Genomic DNA, 16,201 nt, shown 5'->3' on the forward strand with positions numbered 1-16,201 from the left:
GTTCGTAGAATGTGCCACCCGTATAGTCTACAAAATTCGCCTGTCATGCGGCTTGAGCTACATAGGTCAATCAGGCAGCTCTCTAAACACCAGGTTGAAAGAGCACGGTAATAACTTAGGAAAAATAACGAATCCTGGAAGCCACGCCCCCCATTGCGCAAATCACAAATGTTCACCTTACTTTGAACGGACTACAATTTTAGCTCGGGCAAAGGAAAATAAAGAAAGGGAAATAAAAGAAGCCTTTGAGATGTGGGAGGCCGGTGAAGACGAGTGCGTAAGCACACCCTCGGTGTTGTTATCAAGTGAGGAGTTACATCTAATCAAGAAACGAAGGAGCATGCGACACAACCGTCGACAATGAATTGATTGTTTCAGCATGTGCATGAAATGTATTTATGTACCCTCGTTCCAGAATAAATCTCAGTTGTTATTTCGCGCTTGTCCTGTGTCCCCCGTTCCAGTTGTCGTTTTGGTTAGTGTGTAGTGCATTATTCACACTAGCAAGCAAGGCCCCTATTCGCTGCTTGGCACCTGACACCAGATAACGAAGTCGCTATTCTAAGCTAAGAACGCTGAAAATTCCTAGATAAGGGCAAAGGAAAACAGCACACACTTAATAACTCTACTGATTTAAATGATTTTTGAAGTGTTGCTTTCTTTGCGGTTTGAATGATTTGTCCGCCCACTCTGCTTGGACTCAGTGTCCGCAGTATTTTGTAAATAAATAAATAAATAAATGAAAACAAACAATCAATCAATCAAACAAACAAACAATCAAAAACAAATTAATAAATGCATTTAGGAAAACATAACTTTAAAACATAAATTCTATTTTTTAAGTACGCTACTCACTTCTAGTTTGGAAGTAGCAGCAGAATGCATAAGAACTAAAATACTCCGCTTATTATCGCTTCTACCAGTGAAATGTGACAAGCGCCCGGGATTTCTCTAGGTAAGCATATTCGTGTTGAACAGCGTGACCAGGTCTTTCGTTGTAATTCTTTTTAAAACACACTTTAGCACCGTTCAAGCTTCAGCCTCTGCAGAAAACCTTACGTGATGTCTGCTCAAAAATGACTCTCCACCTTCAAAAATGACACCTTTAAATATTAACATTTTTCTGTCACTCTTTTTAAGTATTAAAGACGCACCAGCAGGGGTTGTTTCCGAGGTGTGGTCGATTCTGCAGGTTCAGTATAGCCTACTTGGAAATCCCTTCTTACCTCTAACGCCTTCCCAAAAAGCTTTGTATTGGGTCCGTCCCCCTGACTCTATCTTTAATTCTACCCGGGCCCCCCAGTTCAAGTCTTTAGGAGCTGTGTGAACGCCGAAGCGCAAAGTATCGCATGCAACAAGGGAGAAATTTATCTCCAGAACAAGGCGCACTGTGTCCAAGGACGGAGAAACGCATTTCATCTACGAAAAGCCCTCGGTCATTTATCGGAACTGTGTGTAACCACGACAGTTACACTGGCTGCCTTTTTCTGATTTTTTTTCTAATTGCATCAGTATCAGTATATCTCATTTTATAAACATTCACCAAGGAGTCAGGAACTCCTTCACGGTCACTGTTTTCAGCACACCTTTTTTCTCAAGCAGCGAAGCATGAATTCTGCTAAAGCTCAAAGTATCAATGCTCTGAGTAAAGGCTGCATCCTAAGTGTAGTGATCAGTTGGCCAAATAAATGCAAAACTGCTTTTTTCTTACAAAGATTTCAGAAGCACCCTATGACCGCAAACTGTTTTGCAGTAAAATACCTACTCCTCTCGCAGGAGGTTCATTTCTCGACGACTTAACTGTTAACTGCTTTATACTGGTTTAGTTGGGTTCATGGGGGTTTAACGTACCAAGGCGACTCAGGCTATGAGGGACGCCGTAGTGAAGGGCTCCAGAAATTTAGACCCCCTGGGGTTCTTTAACGTACACTGACATCGCACAGTACACGGGCCTCTAGAATTTCGCCTCCATCGAAATTCGACTGCCGCGGCCGGGATCGAACGCGCGTATTTCGGGTCAGCAGCAGAGCACCATAACCGCTGAGCCACCGCGGCGGCTAAACTACTTGGTACTGATTGTAGATAAAATTTATCTGATCTTGGAATTATTCGTACACTGAGACCTCAAGAGAACAATGAAAGTGGACTTCTGCGGGCTGCTCCAGCAGAATGTCCACTGCCCCAGTGTAAAAAAGACTAGGCTGTGAGAACTTACATAAAAAATCCCTGCAAAGACAATACTGTTTTTAGGATTACTAACACCCTTATTAACAGGTAAAGCAAGGCATGAAGTACGTGAACCTTTGAAAGTAATATAGCCGCTTTATTTACACAGGTAGTGACAGCACATTTATACTGTACACTGCTTAGTTATGCAGCCACAAATCACTGATTTCTTTATTTGGTATGTGGAAACTGTAGCCCAAAGGCAGTCACTGAGAGGTAGACACTGAAGCACCATATTGAAAAGATGAGCTCCTTGTTTTGTACCACGCGATGGGACCTTTGCCCTGGCGAGAGCGGTTACTGCTGCTTGCTAATTTAGCATGATTTGATGTGGACATGATAGCTACAGTTCACGGAGAAGCTTATAAACTTGTAACGGCAGTGTTACAAGCGGGATCCAAAGTATTTAAGAGCGCTTTATTCATCAGGCAAGACGCTATAGCAATGAAATCAGGCACCGGGCAGTGCTTGTAAGTGCTCCAGCACTATAGTTGCGGCAGAAATGTGAATGATTTCGGACAAAACGATGGGATGCTAAGTTTTACGCACGCTAATAGAACTTGTAGTGAAGAACACTGCTTCTCAAGCAGTCACATGCTGCTGGAATGATAACTCGAGCTCGATGATCATATCCCGATCCAGTGCAAAGACTACGCGGAGAGCCCAACATGGATTATCTGTGCTGGGTTAGGTAAACTGCCGCTCCCGCCGGCTAATGTTTTGAGGCCAGTAAGCCCAAAGTTCAACGTATTTTATTTTCTACGAGGTTTAACTTATCAGCCGAATATAAGTCGTCAATGTGGCATAAGTAACAGAGCGCCAGTGCCTTCACTCACTATATTTTCGGGGTGTGAAAGGCCTTCGAGAGACTGTCCATATACGGGTTCTCCTTGGATAATCGCCTTGCTCAGGGGTCCGTTCCCGCCCGGTGGACACCGGAACGACACCGTCGCCTTCCCCATCGAAGGCGTCCGCGTCGTTACTGCCGCTGTCACCTGCGAAATAACCAGCAGTCACATGACTCGTTTCGCCGCGGGCACATGACATCGCTATCCAGCACAAAAGCTCAGCGTCTTTGTAAAGCAAACCCAATAAGAAAATAAGAAAGCTAAAAGCCGGTCCTGAGCGAAAAAAAGAAAAGAATTAACATTTTTCTTATGTGAATTTTACTTCTTCCATCTACATATTGTTTTTTACTCGTACCTTCGTTTAAAATGTATTTTGTTACAATGCGTTTTTTTTGCGGATATTTTTATTCGAGAGCTTCGTCTTGTATCCAAGTGCCTATTCATATATTGTCTTGGGCGTTTCGCTTGTTTAAGGCTGCTGTTTTAAGCAAAAACAAATAAGAACATGCAAGCCTAAGCACGCATGTTTTGGTTTTTTTTTCTTTTCTTGTCCTCCTTCAAGCATTGGCATGAGTTTGCGCGCGTGAGAAGTGAATAGTGATGTCACTCTGCTTCTAGATAATCGTAACTAACTTTAGAAACTGGCCCCATTTTAGAAAGGATTAGTAACTGCCTCACTGACTGTAATGAGTTTGTTGAAATTAACAACGCAACGTCTGCGCCAGCTATTGTAACATCAGGTGTACCATAAGGAAGAGTTCAAGCCTCAGTAATGTTATTCATAAGTTTTGTAAACGGCCTTCCTGTTAGTCTTTCCCACAATATTATTGTGTCATTTATTAGAAAATTAACTCAGTCATTGACCATATAGCTTTAAATAACTCCATAATACCAGTGCCCAAGTGATGCGAGGAATAGCAGACGACTATCAACGTTAACAAATCCGATCTTTTATCGGTAACAATGAAGAAATATAGATTGCTTTTGCAGTACAACTTAAAAACGTCCCTATTGCATCTGTCAGTGAATACGAATATGTAGGCATAACACTAACCTCTGACCTCAGATGGGATTCTCATTTTACCAATGTCACGTCAACCGAACTAAAGCAGTTATTTTTCATTTATAGGCGCAAGAAACTAGCACCATCCGAAACAAAGTGACTTGCATGCAATATATCGGCCAGACCAGGACTAACGTACTCAAATACCGTTTGGTTTCTTTTTACTAACAAGCTGATCAAATAACTTGAAAAAGTACTAAGGAAGGCACTCCGATGTATATTTAACAAATACAGGTTAACCGACTCACGGACACAATAACTCAAACACGCAGGGCTCTTGAAAACAGAGCCATACTAGCGCGCCTTAAAATTTAACCATGCACGAATTCATTCACAATCAAATTCAAACTGGATATTTCAAGGTACACATCAAAATCTCAAACAAGGCAAACACGTTGGGACCTCACTCACGCACTAGACGAGTTTCTATTTCTTACTGACATTTTGAAGTATTCATTTTTCCTCAGCCTATACGCAAATTGATCACCTTCAACAAGTACAAAGTACATTTCATGAATAAATGCCTTTATCGCTCTCGATAAAAAGAACTTCTTACAGTCAAGTAATTATTTCTGCTATTTGTCACTGCGAATTCGATACTACTTTTGTTGTGCGTATTTCGGTAGGTATGGTTATTTGTACAGCTCAAATTTTTGTCCCATGCTGCTCATCTAGTTCTCAACTTCTGTATTGTTATGTATAAATTTGAGTAATTGATAACTATCATATTTGTATGTTATTGTACTTGCTTTACTATCTGTTATGCTCCCTAATGAAACTGACAGTATCAAGTTAATAAATAAATGAATAATTATGCGAACTGGGTAGTTGCCGTATGTGCACTGATAAAATAGCTGGAGCTCTCGACCACGTGTTTGCTTTATATCGCCGCTCAGTCCTTACCCATTCGCGCAGCTTTTCGAAATAAACGGCATGCAACCAACTAACCCGTCGCAACATTCAGCCACTGCAGATTCTGGTCACCTATTCGTAGAAATCATTCGTGCTTCTTGTACTTGCTGCTGACGACCGCCATCGACGGTCTCTTCCCATGACTGGCACAAAAAATCCAAGCTTAAACAGCAATCGATTTACTGACTTCAAGGTTCCATCTAGTCAGTCACCATGAGAATGGACTAACCACGGGGGTAGGGGACTCTTTCCCATGCATTTTGCCGCATTTGAGGCGATATCCACCGAGGACCACACGTGCAAGTACTCTTTGCAGAAGAAACCAGGAAATGAGGTTTGCTTCTCAGCTGTATAGCGGCGCCCATAGGGCACCACTAATTAACAAAAGTTTTAGAAAGTTGAGGACAAAGCTTTCCGCAAATTTAGACCTTAAACGGTGCCGCAGGTTCTCCGCTAACTGCTAAGAAACAAGGCTCGTTACTTGTTCACTTTTCGTAAACACAGTATGACCTAAGGTAACGAAAAATGTATTGCTTATTCCCGAACAACTTTCACGGCACAATTAACAGGCTGCTGTAGCCACATTCAACATTTCAGTGCTCTAGGGACCCTTCAACTCCATTAGCGAGCCCGGAATTTAAAATCATTTCAGATGCCAAAAGAACATCCGCGAGAGGGCTAGGCGGCTCGCGTTATTATTATATTATAATTGGTTTTTGGGGAAAGGAAATGGCGCAGTATCTGTCTCATATATCGTTGGACACCTGAACCGCGCCGTAAGGGAAGGGATAAAGGAGGGAGTGAAAGAAGAGAGAGGTGCCGTAGTGGAGGGCTCCGGAATAATTTCGACCACCTGGGGATCTTTAACGTGCACTGACATCGCACGGCACACGGGCGCCTTAGCGTTTTTCCTCCATAAAAACGCAGCCGCCGCGGTCGGGCTCGAACCCGGGAACTCCGGATCAGTAGTCGAGCGCCCTAACCACTGAGCCACCGCGGCGGGGCGCTCGCGTTGTTGCAATTTCTCAAACGCTCGCATAGCAGACCTTACCGCTTCTCGACATTTCAAGAGTCACGAAGGTGGCCACGCCGACAACTCCAACGATGATCAGGCAGAAGATGATGCTCACCACTACTCCTTTTGGTTCGAAGTCCCTGCACGGTTTATTTCGAATTACTTTCTACGCGCACGTCATTGCATAGCACTCAATGGTAAACATTGAGAGGGATTCCAACCGTACGGAGGTGTTATAAGATCTGTTGAGAATGTTGAAGCTCCCTTGGCTACACCATAAACATGAATCAGCGTATGTGGGAGTAAAAAAAGGAGTAAACTGTCCTCTACCACACACTCTTCTATGAGAGGATTTACAGTGTATAAGTCTACAAACTTTTCAGGCGAGTCTGCGGACACTCTAAAAGACAAGAACAAGCAAGCAGCCCAAACAACACGCACAGTGTGCAACTTGAAAAGTATACTTGGGATTACGCTCAGCGGTGCTTAACTGTGCCAAAAGGCGGCTGTAGCTGACAGGCAGTGTGATTGTACATAAGGTACGATAAGAAGCGCCGTGTCTTGTTCGGAATGTGGACAGGCCCGGAGTCGCACAGTGGGGCGCTACCCCCGGTCAATGTGGGCTTTGTGCTCATTGTCCCTTCTAAAGAATATCAAAAGAATGGACAAAAACTTACGCAGATTTGTTGTCTAGAAGGCAAGAAAAGCAATATGAGATATGCGAAATGCAGCGAAAATTAGTTAAAACTTGGCCGACGATTGCGCTTCTCGATAAACGAAACTGAGCGCAGCAGCTGTGGTACTCGAATCGTATAGGCGACTGCATAAGGAACAAACTGCAGGCCGAATGGAGGCGGCTCTCTGTGCTGAATTTAGCAGAGCGCACCGCTTCCGCCGCCGATGAGCCTCGCCTTGGGAGAACGGCCAACAAGCTTACAGCAAGCTCTACTCTGGCGCCATTTCTAGTGAGCGACACATACCTTACTGATGACGTCATCAGCGAACAGGTGACGTCATCAGTAAGGTATGAGTCGCTCACAGCAAATGGTGCCAGAGTAGCTTGTGCGGTGACGCGTATACCTTACTGATGACGTCATGTCGAGCAGATGACGTCATCAGTAACGTACTAGTCGCTCATAGGAAAATGGCGCCAGAGTAGCGCGTGCTGGGACTCATTCTTTATTGATGACGTCATCGCCGAGCAGATGACGACGCGCGCTACTCTGGTGCCGCGCAACCTGTCTTCACGCTCCCACCGTACCTCCTCCTCCGGTTTCTTCCTGGTGCTCTCTTCTCTACTGCCCTCTTTCTCCTCTTCTGCGCTCCGCGCTCGGTTACACCGAGGCACGCCACGCAACCCGGGAACGGGCGCCTAAGAGCTTCGCTCTAAAACAACCGTAATATTCGATTAGTTCCAAATAATGTAGAACACCGGAGATAGAAAATTAGGTTTTCGGCATTAAACAATAAATGAACTTATAGTAACGAGTAATTAGCTCGAGAATCCTGCTTTGCATGCAGTCGTAAAACAGCCTTCACAAATCTAAGAAATAAATAAAATATATTTTTGAACTTTCAAGTTCTTTCTGTTAGCGTTCATCTTTATATTGGTTGCCTGAAGGCGGTTCTGATACCAGACATCTTTGTTGGTTAAATCTGTCGGAGCACACCCATGGTTCGGGATATTCGCCTCAAAATTTACAGTTAAACTAAAGTAATTACACACTTAAGGCAGTGATCACTGGCCTGAAGCTTATTTCTGGTGTCATAGAGAAGTCGTGTGGGGCATTTGTGCTTTCTCTTTGCAAGAGCGGAAGGGGAAGGGTTATCTGCAGCCACGTCTCTTCACCAGTGCTAGAATAAAAGGCCTTACGCAATAGCTCTGTGATATCAGTAGTTTGTCTCGCACTAATGGACTTCAAATCTCCAGCACAATACGCGTAATGGCGCGTGCAAGATTATGTCATTATGCCGGAGCACAAAAGTCACATGTGGACTGTTTAAAAGTTTCTGTTAATTGAATTTTTCTCTCGGTTTCCTATAAAAACACGCCACTAAAAACTTAATAGCAACTCACTTGGTTAAAAGGTTGACCGCGGCAATTATTCCAAAAGCGTGCGTAGGCCTGGCCGCATAATATATGCAAAGAGTTTCCGCATACTGCTCATTATCGCTTTAAATATCCTTGTATCATAATTTTGAACTCGGCGTACCAAGTGTACTAGAAACATTATGATGGCATCGCAGCCATAAGTGCGCAAATAACGTCAGCAGGAGAGAAATGCGCCTTTTGTGTTTCCGCGTAATGAAAATCGACGAAGAGTTTTTCTTTGTCTGGAAAATGCCCCGATCACGAAGTAAAATGGAGCCTTTGGCTGTGAGTCTAACAAGTGTTGCGAAAATTAACGAATAAAATGGCCAACGCAATAACAGAAAACGGCAAGCAAAAAAGACCGAATTGAGAGGCTGCATACATTTGTTGGAGCGCTTGAAATTTTGACACGCGGCTACCAAGCACTCGACCCCTCAGTACAGAATCACGATGTAATTCTGTACAACATGAACTGGTGGGCGAGTTGGTCAGACATGGTTCTTGTAAAACAGCGCAACGACTCGAAGACAGAGAGGGACAAAACACAGCGCTGAACTAACAACAGAATAGCTATGAATAACAGAGCACTCGATATTCGCCTCAAGGGATCAAATGTTAAAAAAGTGATCCGCTTTGTAGATGATTACCTTATTTTACTTGAATGTGAACCGGAAAATCTTCCTGCAGAGGTGACTAAACTTTGTTCTGTCTTTGCAGACGTTCTGTCGCCTCTGGAAATAACTCATGAAGTGCCTGTTAATGACTCCATAAAATTTTTAGACCTGACTCTGTTTTTTAATGATGTTCATGTATGCTGGGCCTTTGAACCTAGAAGCAGGAAGCCTCTACTTCCATACTGCTCTTGACACTCTAAGCTAGTGAAACGAAGCATTGCCACATCTCGTTTCGGCAATGCCATGAAAAAATCTTGTAGGCATAAGACCACGCACAGTTTTTCATGCCAGGTTGAAAGGCTTGTTGCTGCAGGATACCCGCTTCACTTGTTAACTTCGGTAGCGGAGGGAATGCTGAAGAAGTTGAAACTTGGAGCTACTGCCAACCAAGTTAGTCGAGGAAAAAACGCATCCGTAATTCCTTACATTCATGTTTTATCGCACAATTTGAAAAGCATAGGAAAACGAGCTGAAGTAGATGTGTTTTCAGCCCCTGTAAAATTGAGGACCTTATGTGCGCGTGTAAATCGGCCAAACAAAACACGTCGCGATGTTCCTGTGTGCACGAAGAAGCACGAGAAGAAATATGTTCGGTGCCAAGACAACTTGGTATATTCAATTCCTCTGTATTGTGGTCGGTCGTACGTTGGCCAAACTGGTCGGTGTTTAAATGAAAGAATTAAGCAGCACAACAATAATGTGAAGAATGCCGTCCGCCATATCGGGATTCACTGTCGTGATTGCTCATGCCGCCCGATGTTCAAGAGCAGTAAAATTGTAGCAAAAAGCAAAGACCAGCTCACCAGGGAGATAATTGAGGCACCAGAAATCATGAGGATAGGTACGCAATGCATAAGCACCCCTTCTGTTGCTATCTCGGAAAAAGAACACGGATACCTAATGTCATAGATTACGTGCTTCGGCAAAGCTTTCGCACAATCACAATGATAGGCTGTGAAACGATATATTTTTTCTTATTTTGTCTTGTTTTTCTGTTTTTTTTTTTGTTATTCTGTGATACCAGCGCGTATTTAACCACAGCATGGTGCCCTGAATAAATCTATTCTGTTGTTAGTTCAGCGCTGTGTTTTGTCCCTTTCTGTTTGGCTTCGAGCTGTTGCGCTGGTTTACAAGAACGATGTAATTACTTTGCAGATGTAGTGTGTTCATATCAAAATCATTTTTGAGACTTTATGCAGCATTCGCGAACTGGACTTGGAACTTGCACGATGCCATCATCTACCGAAGGCAAGACCTGTGTACATTATAAATTCGGCGCTATTGAATGAATTAGTTCGTCGTAATGTTAGTGATTCAGCAATGATGCTTACCGGATGCAGAGAACAAATCCAGCGTATGGTCACCGATGAGGTATACGTTGGATGCTGATGGAGACTCTCCTCCTACATCGAAAATATTTCAAGGTATGCTATTTGAGTTCGGGTACATTCAGCATCTCTTTCAATGGGATAGCATTACAGGCCACAGCCTGCGAAAAATGACGTTTGACAAAAATTGCTGATTGATCGAGGGAGGTCACGTGACCCTGTGACGTGAAATCTGCCCAGCGCGGCAGGTGGCAGCCGGTCCACCGGAAAAAGATTACTAATGACCTTGTGACATCATTGTAGCCTGACCACCTTGGCACGTAGCAATGGGACCACTGGATTGTAAGCAACCTGCACATTGCGGCCGGTGGGGTTTAAATTGGTAATTGGCCGAGAGAGGTCACGTGACCTTCTGACGTCATCAGAACGCTCTCACCGAGGCACGCGTCAGAAAATGACACAAAAGCAGCCAAGTTGCAACAATGGGCATCTCTAGTGGTATCGCATTTGTCCCCCAGTTTGTTTGTTTTTTTTTTCGCTTATAGAACTGCACATGATCCCGGCAATGCTCGCAAGGGTCGCGGAGGAAAGGCGTGAGGCTTCGACCATTGGTACCAGCCTCGCAGGTGTACTGACCCATTGCGAGGTTTCTCCACTCGTGGGATTAGCGATGGATGTCGGAAACGTTGCCCTTAGAACAGGAGTCAGCGACAGTCGAGAAGCGTCCGTTGTCGCAACGCGGTGAGCGCACGTCGGCTGGAAAGAGAGAGCAACACAAATATTACTCAAAACTTGATCATGCTTCGAAAATGAGGCTGACACAAAACCGCCCCGAGTGAAGTGGAATTTCTCGGGGTAGCCTCCATCCGAAGGTGACCGTGGCTAATAATAATAATAATAATTGGCTTTTGAGGAAAGGAAATGGCGCAGTATCTGTCCCATATATCGTTGGACACCTGAACCGCGCCGTAAGGGATGGGATAAAGGAGGGAGTGAAATAAGAAAGGAAGAAAGAGGTGCCGTAGTGGCGGGCTCCGGAATAATTTCGACCACTTGGGGATCTGTAACGTGCACTGACATCGCACAGCACACGGGCGCCTTAGCGTTTTGCTTCCATAAAAACGCAGCCGCCGCGGTCGGGTTCGAACCCGGGAACTCCGGATCAGTAGTCGAGCGCCCTAACCACTGAACCACCGCGGCTGCTCCATTCACTTCTTGTGAACACAACAGAATACGCGCGAACTGCGGAACCCCGGCTGCAACGAGGCGTCAACACAGGTAATACACGACCTTTGATGTCCTACATAGTGGCGCAGGGAACTTCGCTTCTGCTCTCTATTTCATATAGTATGCTTTGCAGCACCGAGTTACTTTGTCGTTACTAGCGAGCTTCCGGCAGGTTGTACAAAAGCTCCTAAGTTTTTTCGAGGCTAAACTCATTTACAGAATAACATGACAGTAAACGCAATGCTCAGTAAGTGTTCTATACAACCTATTCGAAAACATCACCCATACAATGCATACACCGCGCTTGACTATTGTTCTCTGAAGCCTGTACTGTTCCCACTGGTGCAAATATCCTCCCAAGGCTAAATGGGTTTAGGAGGCTAGTCTACCGAATGCGTGCATTCATGCTATGAATTTATCAATCTTGAGATACCGCCAAGGCGTAAATGAAAAGCTGAGAGAGTCGGGCTAGGGTGCGCTGCGGGCTGGCTTTATGGTAGTACTTTTCGACAAGGAAGTTGCTTGCTCCGCTGTCCAGACTGCCGGTTGTTGAGAATAAAAGTGCGCTTAGCACTGACAAGTAACATCGCGACATTTTCTGCCTGTCAGAACGCTGGCTTGCGTGATGAAACGTCTTTACCAAATCTAACCAGGCAGCATTGTTTGCTTCCATGTCGTACAGTGGAGTACCTAGGTCACCCGCCCTCTCCCGCCGAGCTCTAAGTCTTACTGAATTAAGAAGAACCGTTGTCCTGACCTTTCAAGCTATTTTGTTGTTAAGGTAAGCTGCAAGTGCTGTATAGTATACATGAATGAGAAGCAAATAAAGGTGCTCTGGTTACTTTTGGCAAAGGCGGCAACCGCCATCATGCGGTGCAAGGCTCGTGGGTAAAGCGATGCCTGTTTCCGCGAATACCACGTGATGTGTAAAACGCATTACGTGTGATTTCGGGAAATTAGGCCTTTCATTAGAGGTGGTACCAATGTCTACGTAAAAAAAAATGAATTCTTGCTCTGGAGAATCATGGTTTCAAGAAGAGTTTTCTAAGCACACTAGTGGTCCCCCATTTGTGAGGATAAAAAAAAATAGAAATGAAAGAGAAAATGAAATTCCAGTAATGTCACCTGCGTGATGAAAAGTAGCGCAATCAACAACAGCAGGAAGACAGAACCACGAAGATACGTGGTAAAGCCTGTCTTTAGGGCCCTGTCTCTGCGTGGTCATGCTTCCGTGCTGCTTCTCATCATGACCTATGACCAACTAGGTCAACTTTCTAAAGTGATGAACTGCGTGAAGGCTAAGAGCTGTCTTCGCTTGTGTTCGCCTTTGTTAACTGATTGCTTCGCAAGCAGCGCTCAGACCGTATTGTCGACGTCTTCTTTTCCGACGCGGTACGTGTCAATGTAATTTCTTGCCAATAGTAGATAAAGCCTAAAGTAACAACGAAAGCCAAGCCAGAGAAATGACGCTATTACGGCCTGTGGGGACAAAGTCTGCAACCGTTGGTCTCAGTAAGAATCCGCACCGATAAATTAGGATATGCAAACCTCGCATCGCGATCTTCTTGACATCGGCTCGAGCCTCTTTGACAGCCCTTCAACCAGAAAGGACGAAAACAGGCGTAATGCTCACCTGACGTAGAGGGAACACGGAGACGCTACGGTTAGCGGCAGACCTCAGGACCAGCGCCTGAACGTCGAATGGTAAATGCTCCTCCGTGCCGTCTGGGAACGTGATACAGCGCAAGCGTTGACGAACAATTACAGCGACCGTAAGCGTTGAACAAGACGGCTCGCATCACCAGATTCTTTTTCTTCCTCCACCCTGTTGGCATCATGCTCATGGTCCTCTAATTGCGAGAAATGTAGCTTGCATGCGGTCTTTTGTCCGGACTAATTTTTGAGCCCTCCTTAGCGATGGGGACATAAAAAAGAGAAATTAAAGAAAAACTCTCTGCACGTGCGTTCAAAGACTGAAATGACTACAGAGAGCGGGACACATGTCTTGCAAAGTGAAACAAAATGGGCCAGCCATTACAACACACGGCTTGAACCAACAGCATTTGTGAAAAAGTCATTTTGAAGAATCGATCGCCCGATCTCTTCTCCGCGAGCACTTTCTATTGTTTATAGATAGGATTAGGAGCAAAACTTTATTCGTTCCCACTAAAAAGAAAAACAGAACTTTAATCACACGCCAGGTCACAAAAGACATTGCTACGCGATGACCTCAGTGGCGTGCTCGAGGGCTCGGCGTTGGATAGCCAGGCTCGAGCTGAGCAGCGCAGCCTCCCACTGCTCAAAAGTGCTGAGTCACAGCTCTGGTTTCGGAAGACCAGCGGGGCAAGCCCACAGGATGTGGACTCTATCGGCCCGTTAACCGCATAGGGTGCAGTCGGGTATATAGCTATCGGAAAACATGGCGGCGCACTGGGCCGATGCACAGGTAGAGAAGGCGCTTAAAGCTGTCATCAAAGGACCATATCAGATTTCGCAACCGGTGGGAACCGGGGTCGTTAGAATTGGAGGTAAAAAACACAAAATGTACAGGAAATTTCCGCAGGAACCATCTACAATCTAAATTTTCCATGTTCAACCGAGCGTGACGCTGGAACTGTTAGGTCAGGTGCCTGTTTCCCGCCGCGGTGGCTGAGTGGTTAGAGCGCTCGGCTACTGATCCGGAGTTCCCGGGTCCGAACCCGACCGCGGCGGCTGCGTTTTTATGGAGGAAAAACGCTAAGGCGCCCGTGTGCTGTGCGATGTCAGTGCACGTTAAAGATCCCCAGGTGGCCGAAATCATTCCGGAGCCCTCCACTACGGCACCCCTTTCATCCTTCACTCCCTCCTTTATACCTTCCCTTACGGTGCGGTTCAGGTGTCCAACGATATATGAGACAGATACTGCGCCATTTCCTTTCCCCAAAAAACCAATTATTATTATTATTATCAGGTGCCTGTTAGGTTTCAGTTCCGTGCGCAGACCGCTGGTGTTGGGAGAATATGCGCTGTACTATGCTATGTTGTCTGAAGGTTTGGGATGGCCGAGGTTCTGGTGGTGCAAGAGTATGCGGAAAGCTCCCGACTGATCATTTAATTGACAACTCGCTCAACTTGATGGCAAATAGCCGGCACTAATTAAATTCCGAGTTACTTTCAATTTAGTACGGAGCGTTGGCCACTTAGGCGTTGGAGTGATCGCTGTCGTGCCCATTGAAGCGGAGAAATGTAATCACACGTTGGGACGCAATATACGAACTGAAGGAAACCGCACGCACATCAGGAAGGGCTGCTGTGCGCGTCCCGGAAAGAAGAAGACAAGTATTTTTACTTTCTTTACTCAAACATTATTTTAATTCAAATGTTTACGCCGCCATGGGAAGTCTCACGTGTATCTTTCGACCTGGCTAGCATTAATTTTATAAGTATCATTATCACGATTCCTACTCAACAAAGTAAATTCGACAGCAGAGAACAAGACTAGAAGCAATCCTGATGAGGATGTCTCTGCTGGCGCAACAGTCTCCATGCTACACAAATAAGAACAAATAAGGCGTTGAGGTGAGCGCAACACTGGACCTAATTATTTCTAACGTTTAGATGACGCGGGCATCACTTACTTCTGCTTGAAAATCCGAAAATAAATGCGTGCTTCATAAGAAAATTGTCCAAAATATATTTCCTTGATCAGATGAGCGCTGAAGTGTATTAGCGCACCTCCTCTCTTTGAAGTACGATGATCGGGGCTTTTATCGCTCGCATGCATGGGCCATTCGCTTCACTTCAAGTCTTGTATTTGAAATCCAGTACCTGATAGAGAATTTTCAGGTGTTCTCTTCGCAGCGGCCTCTAGCGTTCAAAGCACTTTTTTTTTCAAGCGATGTTTATTGCCTCAGGGCTTAAAGGTTATGAAAGGAGAGATGAGTAAGATGCTTAAATAAATGAAAAAAGGTGGGATGATCTAATGAAATCAAGTACTGAACGATGATATGGATCCTGTGTCCAGGTAATATAGGAATCCTGATTGTCCAGTGAGAGACCCACCGCCGCGAGGTGCCGAATTCTCGTCGGCTTCTTGCAAACTGGACACCCGGGGCGGGGATATAAATCTTTGAAAGGCGGCCACTTGCGCCAGCTGTGACACACTCAAAACACTTGCTCAGCTCTGTGCAAGGATCGCATTTATAGGAACACACAAACCTAATAGCTGAAATCCTCCTATACTGTTACTTCAGCCATAGTGCCTTTCCCTCCGAGTTTGATTCCTGATCATACGTTCAAATCAAGTCATCAGAGAGCTGCTAAGACCTGGGCTTTTGCAGATCCTGACAATGATGATGATTGTGATGAGCTTTTTCATGATGATGACGATGATAGACCCAGAAGATAAGCTGCACACTAGGCGAGGGGAAAGCTAGCACTTATTGCGTTACCGGCGGTTGCCCGGCTGCACTGGGAATCGATCTAACTGAATGCGACAGTCACTCGATAAAAATGCCTTCCCGATGAGGAATTAGAAAGTCAAGATGAATAGGTACCCTATTTGCCAAAGCAACCGTGAAATGGCTTGTTTCTTAGACGCGTAGAGAAGCACTTAAGGCAGCCCTGAAGCTCTGAACCTGTGTAAAGTATAGGTGAACCGTTGTCCTCACGTTATGACACCTATCGGTCTTTAGGTGTGCCGTAAAGGCTCCGTTGCACACTTGAGAACCAAAAAACCTGTTTGCTTGGTTACTTTGCAAAGGGGGCACCTGCCACAGAGAATAGACCCAAGATGTCGGTGAGGGACTCATTCTATCAGCCCATCCATTCGTTGCTC

Source organism: Amblyomma americanum, chromosome 5, assembly GCF_052857255.1.
Source record: "Amblyomma americanum isolate KBUSLIRL-KWMA chromosome 5, ASM5285725v1, whole genome shotgun sequence".
Taxonomy (NCBI): domain Eukaryota; kingdom Metazoa; phylum Arthropoda; class Arachnida; order Ixodida; family Ixodidae; genus Amblyomma; species Amblyomma americanum.